Source organism: Hibiscus syriacus, unplaced genomic scaffold (assembly GCF_006381635.1).
Source record: "Hibiscus syriacus cultivar Baekdansim isolate YM2019G1 unplaced genomic scaffold, ASM638163v2 tig00012635_pilon, whole genome shotgun sequence".
NCBI classification, from domain to species: domain Eukaryota; kingdom Viridiplantae; phylum Streptophyta; class Magnoliopsida; order Malvales; family Malvaceae; genus Hibiscus; species Hibiscus syriacus.
The window spans coordinates 3,875-21,323 of record NW_024062287.1 but is presented as its reverse complement, the minus strand read 5'-3'; the positions used below and the strand labels follow the sequence as shown (position 1 = coordinate 21,323).

The 17,449-nt window shown below is 34.6% G+C and overlaps 1 pseudogene; it reads left to right on the top strand.

Annotated features, from left to right (window-relative positions):
• The first annotated feature begins 657 nt into the window (after nucleotides 1–657).
• Nucleotides 658–1,349, top strand: LOC120205701 (annotated as a pseudogene).
• Nucleotides 1,350–17,449: the final 16,100 nt, after the last annotated feature.

Genomic DNA, 17,449 nt, shown 5'->3' with positions numbered 1-17,449 from the left:
ATCCAACCCTCTATTTTTTGTGGTTTAACTACCTTTTAGAATCTTGTTAGTGTCAAAAATAAACTTGACCCCTCCAATAATTTCATCCTAGTTCCGCCTTTGAGCAGAACTCAAAAAACCCATCTTGGTTATGTCCAGTCAGGTTTAGTAATAAAACTTTTACGATGTAGCGGTGTTCTGAAGTTCTGATTGTGGCTGTTAATGGATGCAACGGTTCAGCTTTCGTAATTATCGATATTGTTCGAAATTGTTGTGTTTGATTATATTACCAATTTCATCTTCACCTTGAGTGTGATGATATAATGCAAGCTAAATACTATGGAGATTAAAAGTTCAAATGAGTCAGTTTGCAGTCTTGAAGGCTCTTCTTAAGTTGTATGCATTTGTTTCTAAACCAAAAGGATTTCATCGGTGTAATGTATTGATCGTATCTCTGATGCGGATTGTTCTTCAACTTCTTGTCTTATTTGACGATTTCTTTACATTTGGTCTCGGTGTTGTAAGTATTCCGAAATCAAAATTTGATATACATATGTAATTATATTGTGAAATGCATTTTTGAAGTCTTTGGGATTGATTAATCACATATGTTATGGATTCTTCCTGATATTCATTTTTTTGCGAGGTTAAGATGATACAAAGTTTAGTCATTACCCGATGGAGAGGCCACATTTTACTGATCATCTAGAAGCAATCAAGTTCGTCTGCAAGTACTTTTGGTTTGAACTCTTCAAGAAGCAATAGACAACTTGAAGACAAATCATAGTATGTTTAGATACTGAAACTGACCAAAACTGTTTGTGATAATGGAGTTTTAAGAAAGGGATTACTTGTAGGGTACCTTTGTATTGCAAGATAATCGTTTCCGTTGGCTTACACGCATGTCGATTGAGCAATCACCTGAAAATGGAACATCTGAAGAGCTTTCTATTATGGCTGACAACAAATCTGTGCAAACCATGCATCTCTATTTGCCATGTGGGATCATAAGGGGGGCTCTTTCAAACTTAGGAATACCTTGTGCTGTTTTCGCCCATCTATCCAACCTTTCTGCATGTGAGTAACCTACTTGATTATTTCTAATTACCCTTCTCTAAACATTTTTTAACCATGTTTTGGTTCCCTTGTGAACTTTAAGTAATCTTAAGTGACTTTCTATTGTAGAAATCTGAAAAAGCTGTTGTGTACAAAGAAATCCCGAACGAGCACAATGATAATGCCTTGAACAGGCTTCACCTCAGTTGATGGTTCTTTGGTTTTGAACACAAATTTTGAGTTGTTTTTGCTATTGTTTGTATTCTAATCTCGTGTTTTCTCCAGGTTCATTTGTGGTTCGAGTAAAGGCTTGACGAGAAGTTACGAGAGATGCGTCAACAACCATCCAGGGATTCAAACATTCTCCGAGTGTTGAAGAAATACTATTTGAAGAAAATTACGTGACAAGTAGAGTTGGGACATTTCGGATATGGTGAAAACCTTTGTTGTCGAGTTATTTTGTCATTAACTGTGATATTCGACAATGGGGATTCACTGTGTTAAACACTTGAAACCGATATTCAACAATGCCAAAGAATGAGAATATCCATGGGTCCTTGCAGCTGCTGGGCCTTGTTTAAAAGTGGGCTCTTTGTAACAAGGCCTGTAAAAAGAAATATGTATTTGTTTAATATTCAAATATTTACATACATATATTTATATTAATACTAATATAATAAAATTAATTAATTTATTATAAATCTATATTTAGTACCAAGTAAAATCAACCAAAAAAATTATTAACCAGAATTGACAGTTTGAAATTTAAAACTAAATGATTAAAGCCCGGACGAAAACGAGTGTCAACAAATTTCTACTATTCTTTCGCTATTTTACTAGCTTAAATAATATTTTCTTTCATTTTCTATATTCAAATATTTGATGAAATGTCATAGTCTATGCTACTCGGACTCAAATGAGACTCATATAGTCAAAATTAGTGTAGGACACAAATATCATATATGAACACTTGTAAGAAAAATGCAGAGTCTTGGATAGCAAGGCCATGGGCGATTTTGAATGACCAATTCGATCCCTTGAAAGTTAAGAATCAGAACGCTACAGAATTTTTTGTTTCATGTCGCATTATTGATACGACCCCTTCGAAAGAAGAGTTAACCGATCTTGCTTCCACCATGCGAGCTACCGGAGCCAGTATCATCAAAGTGGTTGATAATGTAACTGATATGACCGAGATAGCAAGGAGTTTTCATTTGCTTTTACACTGGAAAGGAAGAAACTTGAACTCCACGTTCTTTTGCTTTGAACATGTTCGGCCTGTCTCTAATTCTATGGCCTTTCCCTTCCAGCATGTTCGGAGAAGTATCTGTTGTTCCTGAGGTATAACATTATAAGATTCTATTTCGTAGCCTTTAGGGGAAAGGGGCCTTATAGGCCAACTATTGTGCCCAAAATTTGGTGGCTTCTTAGCCTATGGTTGCATTGCAACATGCTGTCACATTTCATGTTTCTTTGATCAATAGCTTCATTGCTCAACCTTGTTTTCATCTTTGGGAATGATGTAGCAAGGTTTGTTTTCCATGACTCTCCGTAACTTAGCTTCGAACTTTTGTTATTTCAATGAAACGCGTCTCGATACAAGGAAGCTGTAGTTGAGTTCTGTGATGAGTTTCATCCACTTGCACAGGTTGACTATAATCATACAAATGCAGGTTTTTGATTTTGCTTACTTCTGCAAGTTTTCTTGCAGATTGGTCAAAAGTACTATAAGGAGGCCTTCTGATGGGAAACTGATTGGTTACAATGCCGATTGCGAAGCCGTGCAATAATTTGAATCGAGGATGCTCTAAAAGGTACCTTACATGGTGCCGGAAGAGCATTGGCATTTGGTGCTCGAATAGTCATTTTCGACATTGGTTTTGGTATTCAACAGCCTCAGCCGAGTACAAGCAACTAAAGTTCCTACAGTCAATCTCAACCAAGAATCCTATGGTGCGATGGTGATCTGTGTTATTGTAGACACTCGTTTTTGTCTGGGTTATAAATATTATATTATAATTATTAATATTATATTATAACTATTATTATTATTATAACAATTATAATTATAATTATTATTAGTATTATTATTAATATTGCTTATGTTTTTATTGCTTGCAGGCTTTACAACAAGCCCAAATCGAGTCCCAATGAGTCCAAACCAGTTGGAGGCTCGTCTCAAGCCCAATGGCATCAGTTGCATGCAAGAAAAAAGAGAGAGAAGTTAATATTAGTTTTTAGCAGTTTGTAAAGATATACTTGGGGGGAAAAGGCAAAAAAGAGAATCAGAGACCATTAAAAAGAAAAAAGGGAACACAAAAACACCTCCATCATTGATTTTTGACAGAGCATTTAGCAATAACAGAGAGTGGAATATAACAGGGTTTTGGGAATTGTTTTTCTTTTGAAGGGAAACAATTGTAACAGAGAGTGGATGGTTTGTTTAGAAAAAGAGAGTATTGAAAATCCTCTCCCAAGCATCCAAAACAAAGGTTGTGTAACGGGGCTTCCCCATCTTCTTCGAAAGCAATAGAGAATATTTTTGAGGTATTTCTCGTACCTTCTTGATGTCTAATGTGTTGACAGTGTGTATATGTTTATTTTGAAACAAATGAGAAAGGAAAAGATAGAGTAAGTTAATTACCTTTCAATCAAATTTGTGTCATGGAGAATAGGCAGCTTCGTCAGTTTCATCGGTCCGAGAAGGTAACTATAGATTTTTAGGAGTTTGGGGTTAGTACCAGGTCGTGCATCCGTTTTGGAGTCTTGATTTAAGGCATAGCTCAAAGGGGTCATTTTTTAGAGTGAATTGAAAAACTACAAAGGAATTTTTTAAATCCATTAAAAATATTATAGGCCAGCCATTTGAATAAAAAAGGTAACCACGATGCATAACAAAGATCCGGATTTCATCAAGCAAGGAAAAATCCATTCTTTAAGGCTTACATCTTCATTTTTTATAACGCATGTGTGTTTGGTTTTAAAGAAAATAGAAATGGGCAATTAGATTTACCTGCTAACAGAGGCTCTTGACGAGGTTTGTCAAAGAATGAAGCAGAGGAGAAGCCATGGTTTCTGTGAGGGGGAGTTTGAGTGTGAGGCGAAAGAGATAGTTGGGTTTAGTTTTTACCCTACATATAAATTCATTGAAACGGCAACTTTTAGCCTTAGGTGAACCCGCGTCTAGTAAGTGGAGTAATTATATGCGTAGTCCATTATTGTTTAACATGTTGTGTTTTGGTCCTTAAATCAATCTTTTACGTTTTTTTTTAATTTAGCCTTCATATTTTAAGTGACTTTCTTTTTAGTCCTCAATTTCTGTTACCCTTATTTTATGATTGTTTTCACATTTAACCTATATTTTTTTACTTGATAATTTAACCCCATAACCGACTTGTTTAATCTACCGACTGACTTACACTTTATATGCCTAGTTTCAATAGTAGTTGTTTTTATACTCACTGGTAGTACTGGATACCCATAAGCATGGATTATATACAATATATTTTGTTTGGTTCATAATTATTGATGTTTATATTTTTATGTACGTGAAATGCTCATTTTCTTGTATGTATATATGTACCACATCATTAAACTATAATTTCAGCATTAACGTTCTTGTACATTGCCATTAATGATATAAAACTTTAATTATTAATTAATTTAACGTGATAGTCATTCTTCATATGTTATGTTAATGTGATGGTAATAGAGGTGTATGTTTAATCATTTTAGAATATTGAGAATTCACTAGCATGTTTATAAAATAGATATGTATATATTAATATTAACATATGCATGTATGCTTTTCAATGTTTTTTTTAGGTTCAAGCATTTATTCAAATATATGACATTTTAAAATTAATTTTTGCATGACATCTTTTTTGCACAATTTGTATAATATCCTCAAGGGCATAACTCGACATATTACATAATTGCATTAAGGGTAATACACTTTTAATTTAAAATTGTTTTAAGTGGATTGTCATAACGCATTTGAGGTCCACTTTTAATAATTTTAAAATAAAAGTGTATCCCATTAGTGATGCCTAAAAATTGATCCATCACTTTAAAATTTGGGAATGGAAGAAAAAGAAATGTTCGACTATTTAAATTTATCGAGAAAAGGTTGTTATAGCTTTTAAGATTTGGTCTCGATGTTTTTAAATAATCGAACATTCTTTATCTTTCTAAAACGACTTGGTAATTTTAATTTAATTTATTTGGGTGCTTTTGAATATTATTAAATTCACATCTTTGTTTTATGGGATCAAAAATCAAATTAAGTTCGAATTTGTAAATTTCATTGCAAAGACGTTAATTAATCGACTAGGTACCGATTTAGGGCGTTGTGGGGGTGTTTATCCTTCCCCAAACATAACCGACTCCCGAACTCATTTTCTGGTAACGCGGACCTAAATTTGTTGCTTTAATTAAAATTAATTTTTATTTAAAATGATAAAACGTTTTTTAGGGTGCCTAATCACACCCTAATCAAAGATTGGTGGGGACTCTTCGAACTGTATTTTTTGCTATCATAAAGGAAATCCAAATTTTTTTTGAAACGATAGGTCTTTTAAATAGCATTTGTTTTTAATTTAAAAATCATTTGAAAGAGGATAACTAAGAATTAATGTGGTTTTTAAATTCTCGCTTTTTAAGAAAAAAATCGTTTCGACAGTTTGGCGACTTTGCTGGGGACATTTTTTTAAAGAGTCAGACCGATAGTCGATTAATTAATTGTCTTTGCAATTGAAAATTATAAATTCTTTTTAATTTGGTTTTTGATCCCTTGTTTGGTTTTTAATAAGTTTTATTTATATTTTTGATTTTTTTTAATTTAATTCGATTAACTAATAAATAGTTGTACTGATTTGTTTGTTAATGGTTTCAGATTAATTGTGTGAATTTAGGAAATTTTGAGTGTCTTTATTGTGTGTTTTTTCGCTTTTCCTCACACACTGCACACCTGCATTATCATGACATGAGCTAAAACCCCGCTCCGTCTTATTTAAGTAGGAGTGAGAGACTATGCCCTCGTGTGGTTTTCACCTCCACATGGGATAGTGGATCGCTCCTGGAGCTCACGCCTTATGGTCCTCGTGATGGTATTCACCTCCACACGGACATAAGGAGGTGTGTTCCCTCGAAATTGAACTCGATCCCCTAAAGCCTGTGATGGGCTAGGATTAAGGGTTCGGCAGCCTAAGGGGGCACTGACAAGGACAATTCGAGAACCTATTACTTTAGAACCGAACCCAGCATATAGTGAACATAGAGCTTGAATTTAGGTCGAGCCTAACCCGAACCATAAGAGTCCCGTGAAGATAGTACATAAGGAAAAGCTTATTGAGTCATTTATTTTAACTTTTTCGAATAAATGCATGTGAACTAGAAATCATGCGGTTAGGTTTATTTTTCTCGAACAAGCATGTGAATTAGATATCATGCTGTTAGGATTTTTGCGAATAACAAAGCATGGGGTAGATATCATGTTGGGTAGGATCTACTAAAGCATGATTGGGTAGCCAGCATGTAAGGGTAGGTTTTATTTAATGATTATGATATTTATTATTTTGTTGCTAATATTATGTGTACTAACCTATTTTGTTATATGTCTATTTTATTTCAATTTTATTGCATTTACATCTTCATGTCATCCAAAGGTGTTAATTCGCAAGTGATTGACTAATAAGAAGGCATGTCATAATGAGACAAGAAATTCTTAACCATGTAGTCAAAATCAAAATTTTCAAAGATTTTCAAATGATCCATGAAGAAGGACATCCGATGAATGAAGAAATCTAAAGCTGATTGAAGACTTCCTTTAAAGGAGTGAAGGCCAAGATATTCCCTCAGAAGATAGATACAGTTATACTAAGGACGAGAATACCCTTCACAAAGACATGAAGACCACTTCGTATTGAAAGTAAAAATAGAGACCTCAAGATTCAATTTAAGGACATTTGACATCATCAAAGGTGATAAAATATGACGACAACTTTGGGTGCAATGTTAGATTCCATGAAGAGTACGACTCAAGGAAATGAAGGAATGAATAATCACATTTATATTTTAACTACATGGTGTACTGAATTCTTGTTGTCTAAATAAAGGTTGTTCTATGGTGGTCACTTTTGGAATTAACACCTTGTGCATGTGCATTTGCATTCTTATTAGCTTCAATTTATTTATTTTGCTATTATTGCTTTTTGTCCTTTTGTTATCTTATTTTTACTAACCTATTTTTTATGTTGTTTTTCTCTTTGTCTGCATTACATGATCATGACATAATCAAAAAGTGTTGATTTGTGAGTGGTCATCATAGTAAAAGGTTTTCATGACGGACAAGGGGTTTCGTGATCAAACAGACTATAACACAGTTAAGAAATGACATCCTGAGAAAGCTTTGAAAATAGTAGAGAGTTACGCACATAAGTATAATATGTCTGACGAAGAGCACAATGAGATAAGAGAGATAAAAGACCAAATGTCCAAGATGATGGATATAATAGATGTTTTGTCCAAAGGAAGAGAGACTTCTACAAAAGAAAAGAAAGAACTCAATGAAAACAATCTTTAGGTGTCAAAAATGCAAGGGACTACTGTAGAACCTGTTGATTCTAGTCAGTATGAGAAATCACGCACAATCATTGTTCATATCAACAAGTTGTTTGGAAATGCCAAGGAAATAGTGGAAACTATAAAAGTTCAGAAGGATGAAAAGAAGCCATGCAGTCAGAACTCGTTGGTGTTTGATAGTCTACTCCCAACATCAGGGGAAATAAAACTGGAAACTCCAATTCAACCCAAGTTGAGAGGTGTCTCTCGTTGTGATTCCATCCCAATATCATATAAGGAATTGTATGATGAACTGTTAGAAGCCCGAGAAGTGGCCCCGCATTATGTGAAACCTTTGCAACCTCCATATCCAAGTTGGTATGACATCAAAGTTCGTTGTAAATATCATGCTGGAGTTCAAGGACATTCTATTGAGAATTGTTCTACCTTCAAACGTCGAGTCCAACTTCTACTAGATCATGGAGTATTGGAGTTTGAATTGAAAGGACAACTCAGTTTGATAACGGATTATCTTGTGGAGTCAGAACCAAAAGTGACCAAAGGTAAGGGTATCTGTGAAGACATTCCAGAGGAAGATTGTTTACCAAAGTACGAAGCTCAGATTCATCATTTAAGAAGAGGAAATGATAAATTGAGTAGAGAGATGGAAGCCATGTAGAATGTTTTCCAAAATATCAGTCAAGCTTTTAAATTTGCCAGTATAGGATATGTCCCAGAGGAGTGGATAACAGGGGTCGCTAAACTGAAGAATGACGCTAAACAGTGGAGAAAGATTTGCAATATGCACGAAGGTTGAGCCGAGAAGTTTTCTCATGATTTACAGATTACAGAAAGAATGCACAATATAGTTGTTGATAATTTGGAAAAATATCAAGCCGAAATTCAGACGTTGAACAGATCCATTGCCAATATGGAAATCTCATATCAACGCCACAAGCGGGAGACTGACGCTGAGCTAGAAGCCACTAGAGCCAAGAACAAGAAGTTAATGAAGATTGTAGATGACTGTAATGACCTTATGCAAGAGTTTCATAACCACAATGACTTTCATACATGGAAAAATCAACAGCAGTGTCTACAGCTCCGAGAATCGGCACTCAAGATAGAGAAAAGGGATAAAGTCATGAAAGAAGTTATGACCCAAGCAAACGATGTGGCTCACAAATGGGTTGGTTTAGCTGGCTTTGCAAGAGAATTGAAGCATATTGACAACTCAAAACCCAAGCATGAATGGAAGTTAAATTGGCTTTTGAATGAGATAGAAAAGTTAGGAGCGAAAGCTGTCCGTTATATGTAAAGTTTGTTTGATGTACCGAAACCTTTGTGTTCAATGAAAGTTGTTTTAAGATTATCACTCTGGAATGACACCTTTTGTATTTGCATTTGGCATTTTCATTTTCATTTGCATTGCATGTATTTATTTAAGTATTTTACATGCATTAATTATTAAAATATGGAAATAACTTATAGAAGGTTATGTGACAGTAGTAACAAGATCATTCATTCATACTATTCCTCATCATCATGAACAAACAAATAGAAGCAATGGAACAATCTAATGAGAAATTACAAGATCAGATACAAGAGCAGTTAGTCGGGTCACAACAAGATATGAGGAATCAAGCATCGGGTTCTCTGTAAGGGGTATCAAATCAAATAATTCAGATGTTGGCAACTAAGGCCGCTGATAGAAAGGAAATCGTTGATAAAAGATACCAGTTTCACCAGACTAATACGTCAAGAATCATAACCTACCCCGGAGTATCTAACTCAAACCAAGAGAAGAGCCTCGCCAATTATGAGCAATTTGAAGACAAATTCAGGTGGTTGAATGAAGCCATTAAAGATATGAAGGTTGTTAATGCCCCTCACAAGGACTTAGAAGCTAGAGAACTCAGTTTGGTCCCTGATTTGGTCATCCCACATGAATTTAGGGTGCCTAATTTTAAAAAATATGATGGCACTAGTTGTCCCTTAATTCATCTAAAGATGTTTTGTAGAAAGATAGAAGGGTACCTAAATAATGACAATTTGTTGATTCATTACTTCCATGAAAGCCTTACTAGGCCAGTTGTAGTGTGGTATAACGGGTTGAACAGAGAGCAGATCAAGACATGGGTCAACCTAGCTGGTGCTTTTCTGGGACAATATCAATATGTTAAAGGCTTAGCCCCAAAACGTCATGACCTTCAAAGGATAAGAATGAAAGCTACTGAGAGCTTTAAAGAATATGCCCTAATATGGAGAGGAGTGGCATCACAAGTTCAGTCTCTTTTGTTAGAAGAAGAAATATCATATATGTTTCACGATTCTCTTCCAATTCCTTTATTTGAGTTAATGTTGGGAAAGTCAACGAATAACTTCAAGGATCTTATGACACCTGGGGAGTTAATTGAGGATGCAGTCAGCAAAGAAAACTTGAAAGAAACTTCTAAAAACCCAACCCATCAAAAGGAACAAGCTGATGAGGTTAATGAATGTTACGTCTAGAGCTCTCACAGCCGTAAAAGAAAAAGGGCAGCGGGTTACTCGAGACGTCCAAATAAAGTCCCAAGATCAAAAGATACTTTGAAAGTGTTCCAAACTCCTATCTCAGATCTGTATCCCCATTTGATTGAAGGTCAATACCTCACACCGAGGCCAGTGAAAGTGTAACCAGACCCTTCTGCTCACAGCTATGATCAAGATAGTGTATGTGATTTTCACTTGGGGGTATTGGGACATTCTACGGGAAATTATAGGCCGCTATTAAAGGAGATAAAGATGCTTGTGGAAAATGGGACATTGACAGAGGAATTGGTGGATCAGTGGATAACGAGCTTGAGTGAGGCATCAAAGAACAATATGTAACATCCGTTTGAGTTAAGTACCTTGACATTAGATGGGTAATGGGGCATCCTAGGTAGGAAGAGATCATTTCATTCTATCATGAAGCTTTATTCCATTTGCAACATCATGTTTGAACTTGTTTTTCATCATTTCTCAGTTTTTTTGTAATGATATTTAAATGAATTTATGCTACTTTAAAGATGGTGAGCATTGAATTAAATTTACGATTTGAAATTCTTTGAATATCAACTGAATTAAAAAAACTCTGTAAATGGTCAGAGTTATTGTTCTTTGACAAAGTGACATGATTGAAAACTGGTAAAACAAGGACCCTGGACATTACCCCCATAATATACAATCGAACACCGTACCCTTTCTTGCAGGATATAACCTTCTCCTCTTATAAGGGAATGAACAAGAGGCTTGGTATTTAGGTATGCATAGAAACGGACAACATGGGGCATCTTTTGTGTATGATGTTACAAAACCGACTAGATTACACTTCTGTTGATGACGTTCAATGATGATTATGATATTTACGGATGGAATAGTCGAGTAAATGAGTCTAGTTTAGGTCAGTTGCTTGGGAATTAAACTCTAACGATGAGATTTTCTGACTTTCAACAACACCTAGACTATGACAGATTCTTCTTGACAAGCTTAAGAAATTGAATCCGTATACCCATATTATAATATTATATATGTATACAATAAAGCTTGAGTTGTCCCTCTAGAGCAATTGGTTAAACGCCCCGACTTTATGGATAGAATTCAGCTACCCTGATAAAGGTGATTATATTATATATATATATATACAATAAAGCTGAGCTATTCCGCTAAGGCAATTGGTTATAGAGGAAACTCGAAAGCCCTAGCTTTATGAATATATTATATTCAAACCATGACCTTGATCTGGTACTTGGCAATTCGGTGTATGCTCCACTGTGATTATCAAGTCAAATACTTTGTGATGAGATGAACCCTTCAGCTAGCCCGATAAAGGCAAATTACAATAAAGCTGATTTCAGCTAGCCAAGCAATGGCAAATTAAATCAATTTTATGAATAAGGAGTTTCAGTAAAGATGGACTAAGGGAGTTAAGGAACACCTGTTATAGTCAATTTCACACGAGCACTCACGAATTTCATTTTTAGACCGATATTTCTGCACTGCCTTTGTTAGAGGAGTCTACGAAGCTTGAACAAATGGAATATTTCAGAGAATTGAAATAGAAGTGTTCTAGAAAGTCTAGTAATTGATTATGTAAGTTACATCATTTTGTCCGTATTCGATTAAAATACCAAGCTGAGAAAGAGGTGCATGTTAAAATATTCACGATGATCGAGGGGGGAATAAAATTTTGGTGGCCGAAACCTTAAAAAATAGAAAGTCAACCTGAAGCCAACCCATCAATTTTGACACTTGTCAAAGAGCTATAACTTTGAAAACATTAAAGAAGCTATTGATTCTTTTGATATTATGTGAACTCATGTTTGTGATTTGATTTGATTGTGAGCCTGAATTAAGGGGTAATGTTTTATAAAATTCTTTCATTCTTTGATCCCTAAAATAAAAAAAAAAGGGAAAACATTTTTAAACATGACAGTCTCAAATATGTAAAGTCCTTGAAGCTGGTGAGACTCATTCTGCCTCTGTTGAAGAAAGAATAAATGATGTCAGAATAGTGAAGCATTTCACAGTATTGAAAGCAAGTGGTCTGAGAGATTAAAAAGACTAAAGAATAAAACTTATAACATTTCCTTGTGGCGTTGTCAATTACCCATCAAGAAGAAGATGATCTCATTATTCAGAAGGGGTGCATATTACAGCTTGTATAAAATGCAAGATATTTTGTTAGAGGAATTGATCACTTCTTAAGTGTTTATGACAATGTGAAGAGACGCCCTCAAACTACTTGACAACACCAATGTGTAATGACACCAGAATGAGAACATTCAAGTTAGGATATGTTGGGCCCGAAGAAATCCATGAGTACCCACTTTGGGGCATGACTAGAAACCCAGATCATGTTGAGATAACAAGATTCAAACTAAGAAGATATTGAGAATGAGTCTCATAACTTGAAGTGTCAGGGGCAGACCGTGAATTTGAGCAGAGCTTACCTTGTAAAGCAAACCAACCGAGCATCAATCAATGGCAGAGTCCTAGAATAAGAACTCTGAAAGCATAATTGAGTCAAGGATGGAAATGGGGCAACACATTCATATTTATGACCATAGCAAGAAGTTGAGAGAGAAAGCAATTTCTCCGAAATGAAGATAGAAAGCGAAGACAACAAGAAGATAAAAAGAAGATCAGAAGTCTCTTCAAAAATGCAAGTTGGAAATTATGAGTTGTTATACGGATATCTAAAGCAAACCCCGAAGAGGAATGATCAAGTAGAAGAAGACTAAGTTCGACACTTTGAAGTTAAATGAAGATTGAATTGACATTCATGCATTCATAGGAACAACATTTGCATAAAAGAAAATGCATTACACTGATACATTTAATTGCATTCGTGTTTCATGTATAAACACATGATTTTGACAGATCGACCAATGAAAAGAGAAGATACAGGATGTTAAAATCTCTAAAATTGAAATGTAGAAGTTAAACATCAAATATAGGGAATCATGTTTAGAGAGGCAAAACCTGAAGAGCGCAGGGGTCAATCCACAGAGGAAGCATTACTTTGAAGCAGGGCACATGGCCCGACCATTAAGTCATTTTATGAAGTAAAATGAGAAGGATTTCTCATTAAAATATGAAATTTGAGATTTTGAAAAATAAGAAAGGTTTCTTACCCAGTAAACAATTTAAGTCATTCGGGCCATCAGTAAGTCTTTCGAGCATGATGATTAAAAATCCTTTGGGTCATCTGTAAGCCTTTAGAGCAAGATGATAAGTCCTTCGGGCCATTCATAAGACTTTCGGGTAGGATATTTTCACATGAGTTTGAAAAATAAGAAAGTGATGTTTTAATAAAATGAAACCTTTGAAAACTAAGAAGGCAATTTCCAAATTTTCGCACTTAGTAAGTCTTTCGGGTCATCAATAAGTCTTTCGAGCATGATACTTAAATCCTTAGGGCCATCAGTAAGTCTTTCGAGCATGATGATTAAATCCTTTGGGTAATTTGTAAGCCTTCACGGAAGAGTAGTGAAGCAAACCCATCAGTAAGTCTTTCGAGCATGATGATGAAGTCTTTCGGGCCATCAGTAAGTCTTTCGAGCATGACGATTAAATCCTTCGGGTTTATTGGTAAGCCTTCACCGAAGAGTAGTGAAGCAAATCCATCAGTAAGTCTTTCGAGCATGATGATGAAATCCTTCGGGTCATTTGTAAGTCTTTCGAGCAAGATGATAAGTCATTTGGGCCATTTTAAGCTTTCTCAGAAGAGTGTTAGAGCAAACATCAGATCATTAGATGTGAGAGGAAAGTGAAGGTTCTCGAGTACAAAGAAGTGGATCAATTGATTAAAAGGAAATGGGCACAAGGAGTCATTAACCAATTCAAAGTCCCAGGAAGAGAGAGGTTCAGATGGCAGTCGAGTCCATGAAGATTCTCATATCTAGTTGTTGTGAGACAAGCTCCCGCAAGAGAAATGGATTCCCAAAGATTCTCTTAAATTCTAAATTTTTCGAGTATAATGTTTTTCAAATCTTCAAGCATACACTAATGAGTGGTAACGATTGATTTTCAGGTTTGACCTTCGAAGTTTGGCTTTAATGGAAGAATAGTGAAGCGAACCCGTAAGCAGAAGATTGTTCGAGTTCTACTCTCTGAAGCAAGAGGGAGCGAACCTGTAGGCAGAAGATTGTTCGAGTTCTACTCCCTGAAACAATAGAGAGCGAATCCGTAGGCAGAAGATTGTTTGAGTTCTACTCCCTAAAGCAAGAGGGAGCGAACCCGTAGGCAAAAGATTGTTTGAATTCTACTGCCTGAAGCAAGAGGGAGCGAACCCGCTGGTCGAAGATTGTTCAAATAAGAGGGAGCAGATCCCTCATCAAGTTTCAAAGCATGAAGATGGAACTGGACAAAAATGCACTTTCTTTTTTATCTTTGCCCTATTCTTGTTAACACAAGAATAGACAAAGAGGGGCAGCTGTAGACACCCATTTTTGTCCGGGTTATAAATATTATATTATAATTATTAATATTATATTATAATAATAATTATTATTATAAAAATTATAATTATAATTATTATTAGTATTATTATTAATATTGCTTATGTTTTTATTGCTTACAGGCTTTACAACAAGCCCAAATCGAGCCCGAATGAGTCCAAACCAGTTGGAGGCTCGTCTCAAGCCAAATGGCAACAATTGCATGCAAGAAAAAAGAGAGAGAAGTTAACGTTAGTTTTTAGCAGTTTTTAAAGATATACTAGGGAAAAAAGGCAAAAAAGAGAATGAGAGACCATTAAAAAGAAAAAAGGGAACACGAAAACACCTCCATCATTAGTTTTTGACAGAGTATTTAGCAATAACAGAGAGTGGCATATAACAAGATTTTGGGAATTCTTTTTCTTTTAAAGGGAAACAATTGTAACAGAGAATGGAGGGTTTGTTTAGAAAAAGAGAGTATTGAAAATCCTCTCCCAAGCATCCAAAACAAAGGTTGTGTAACGGGGCTTCCCCATCTTCTTCGAAAGCAATAGAGATTATTTTTGAGGTATTTCTCGTACCTTCTTGATGTCTAATGTGTTGACAGTGTGTATATGTTTATTTCAAAACAAATGAGAAAGGAAAAGATAGAGTAAGTTAATTACCTTTCAATCAAATTTGTGTCATGGAGAATAGGCAGCTTCGTCAGTTTTATCGGTCCGAGAAGGTAATTGTAGATTTTTAAGAGTTTGGGGTTAGTACCAGGTCGTGCATCCGTTTTGGACTCTTGATTTAAGGCATAGCTTAAAGGGGTCATTTTTTAGAGTGAATTGAAAAACTACAAAGGAATTTTTTAAATCCATTAAAAATATTATAGGCCAGCCATTTGAATAAAAAAGGTAACCACGATGCATAACAAAGATCTGGATTTCATCAAGCAAGGAAAAAACCATTCTTTAAGGCTTACATCTTCATTTTTTATAACACATGTGTGTTTGGTTTTAAAGAAAATAGAAATGGGCAATTAGATTTACCTGCTAACAGAAGCTCTCGGCCAGGTTTGTCAAAGAATAAAGCAGAGGAGAAGCCATGTGTTCTGTGAGGGGGAGTTTGAGTGTGAGGCGAGAGAGATAGTTGGGTTTAGTTTTTACCCTACATATAAATTCATTGAAACGACAACGTTTAGCCTTAGGTGAACTCGCGTCTAGTAAGTGGAGTAATTATATGCGTAGTCCATTATCGTTTGACATGTTGTGTTTTGGTCCTTAAATCAGTATTTTACGTTTTTTTAATTTAGCCTTCATATTTTAAGCGACTTTCTTTTTAGTCCTCAATTTCTATTACCCTTATTTTATGATTGTTTTCACATTTAACCTATAATTTTTGTACTTGATAATTTAACCCCATAACCGACTTGTTTAATCTATCGACTGACTTACACTTTGTATGCCTAGTTTCAATAGTAGTTGTTTTTATACTCAATGGTAGTACTGGATACCCATAAGCATGGATTATATACAATATATTTTGTTTGGTTCATAATTATTGATGTTTATATTTTTATGTACGTGAAATGCTCATTTTCTTGTATGTATATATGTACCACATCATTAAACTATAATTTCAGCATTAACATTCTTGTACATTGCCATTAATGAGATAAAACTTTAATTATTAATTGATTTAACATGATAGTCATTCTTCATATGTTATGTTAATGTGATGGTAATAGAGGTGTAGGTTTAATCATTTTAGAATATTGAGAATTCACTAGCATGTTTATAAAATAGATATGTATATATTAATATTAACATATGCATGTATTCTTTTCAATGTTTTTTTAGGTTCAAGCATTTATTCAAATATATGACATTTTTTAAATTAATTTTTGCATGACATCCTTTTTGAACAATTTGTATGATATCTTCATGTACATAACTCGACATATTACATAATTGGATTAAGGGTAATACACTTTTAATTTAAAATTGTTTTAAGTGGATTGTCGTAACGCATTTGAGGTCAACTTTTAATGATTTTAAAATAAAAGTGTATCCCATTAGTGACGCCTAAAATATTGATCCATCACTTTAAAATTTGGGAATGGAAGAAAAAGAAATGTTCCGCTATTTAAATTTATCGAGAAAAGGTTGTTATAGCTTTTAAGATCTGGTCTCGTTATTTGTAAATAATCGAATATGCTTTATCTTTCTAAAACGACTTGGTAATTTTAATTTAATTTATTTGGGTGCTTTTGAATATTATTAAATTCACATATTTGTTTTATGGGATCAAAAATCAAATTAAGTTCGAATTTGTAAAGTTCATTGCAAATACGTTAATTAATCGACTAGGTACCGATTTAGGGTGTTGTGGGGTGCTAATCCTTCCCCAAACGTAACAGACTCCCAAACTCATTTTCTGGTAACACGGACCTAAATTTATTGTTTTAATTAAAATTAATTTTTATTTAAAATGACAAAATGTTTTTAGGGTGCCCAATCACACTCTAATCAAAGATTGGTGGTGACTCTTCGAACCATATTTTTTCTATCATAAAGGAAATCCAAAATTTTCGAAACGAGAGGTCTTTTAAATCGTATTTGTTTTTAATTTAAAAATCTTTTGAAAGAGGATAGCTAAGAATTAATGGAGTTTTTAAATTCTCGCTTTTTAAGAAAAAAATCGTTTCGACAGTTATTTTTCCTCAAAATTACTTGCTAATACACTGGAGATCTAGGGCTACAATATACTGGCGGTGTTGCTGATATGGTTTTGCAGCACCTAAAGTGTTCTCATATATTGGATTAACACTTTTACCATTCAGAACCTGATGAGATTGGATTAGCCACATTATTTTATAATACTCTAATATAAATCAGCATAAATAT